The sequence below is a fragment of the Lipotes vexillifer genome, unplaced genomic scaffold (assembly GCF_000442215.2).
Source record: "Lipotes vexillifer unplaced genomic scaffold, Lipotes_vexillifer_v1.1 scaffold382, whole genome shotgun sequence".
Classification (NCBI taxonomy): domain Eukaryota; kingdom Metazoa; phylum Chordata; class Mammalia; order Artiodactyla; family Lipotidae; genus Lipotes; species Lipotes vexillifer.
Window position 1 is genome coordinate 6,691,696 of NW_006780611.1, and position 1,485 is coordinate 6,693,180.

The window sequence follows — 1,485 nt, forward strand, 5'->3', positions numbered from 1 at the left end:
AAAAAAGAAAAAGAAAAACTTAGATTTTAGCATTTGGTGGGATATTTGACCTCATTTGACTTAAAAAAAAAAAAAAGAAGTGGGACTGGATGCTGGGCAAGCAAAACCAGCAGACAGCCTCCCCATCTCCCCTGGGAACCCCAGTTACACGTGACTTACAACTCCTTTCTCCTGCCCTGGGGGGCACACAGGAGCCCACCTAGGGTCAGGGGTGGAGAGACCCTGCTCCCAAAATGGGGCAGAGGTGGGTGCAGGCCATGAAGGGGTGATGAGCGCCCAGTACAGGAGCCTTTTCTAGGTACCTGAGCCTGGCCCCTGTGCTCCCAAAATGGGGTCCATAGAGCTGGTGCCGAGGGCCAGGTCAACAGGGCTCTGGTCAGACCTTTAGCCCTCTGTCTCCACCAGCCATGCCCTTACATCCAACCTGAGATGGATCACAGGGGATCTTGATGACAGGGAGTCACAGAAGGAGTTAGAGCAGCAGAGATGTGACCTCAGTTCTGTGCTAACTGGGAATGCCTCCCCGGTGCAGGGCTAGAAGTGGTAGGCTGGGAGACAGGACGTGGCAGGAACATGCCAGGCTCGACTGACAAAGGCCAGGACTTGGGCTGCAGCTGGGAGGCCCATCTAGGGGACCAGGAGAATGCTTTGGGCCTCACACGGGTCACACGGGTATTGGGCTGCGGCCAACTTAGCCCCATACACAGTTTCTATTCCCGGGTCTTGGGCTCCAGCACCAAATACGGTGCTGCTGGCGTCTGTCCCCCTAAACCACAGCCGGCCAGGGCTCCCACCTCCCTGACAGCCTGCTACTGCCCACACACCGTGGCAGAGCCCGGTCACTCCTGCGCTGTGCACTCATCGGTGTGGTTCATAGTGGATTAAAAGTAGTCAGGACCGAAATAGCCTCTCTCCCTGCAGGGGAAAAACAGGGCCAGGGGAACACAAGGTTCTTGGTTTACATCATGGCTCTGCCACTCGCGACCCTGGCTGGGGGATCCCAGGCAGCTCACTCTCCCTGTGACCCGCAGTTTCCTCACTCACATGCTCACTGGCTCATTTCATGACTCGCTGATTCGCTAACTCATTCATTTTTTCATTCATTAATTCACTGATCACTCGTAGATCCGCTCACTCCTTCATTCACTCACTTGGTCCACACGCTGAGACACTCACTCACTCAATATTTATTTACTACATACCAAGACCCAGGCACTGTTCTGGAGGCTAAACAAAACACACCAAACACAAAAAAATACCTGTCCTCATAAGGTTATGTTCCAAATAAAAAACCCAGACAAACAAGTACAAAAACATACAGTATGTTAGCATAAGTGCTAGGGAGAATGAACTAAAGGGGGAGGCTGTGAAGTGGTGGGGGAGCTGGAGTCTTGGAGGGGCTGGGGAGGGCCCGTGGGAAGATGATTCTTGAGTGAAGACCAAAGGGAGGTGAAGGAACGAGCCGTGTGAACACCTGCAGGAAGA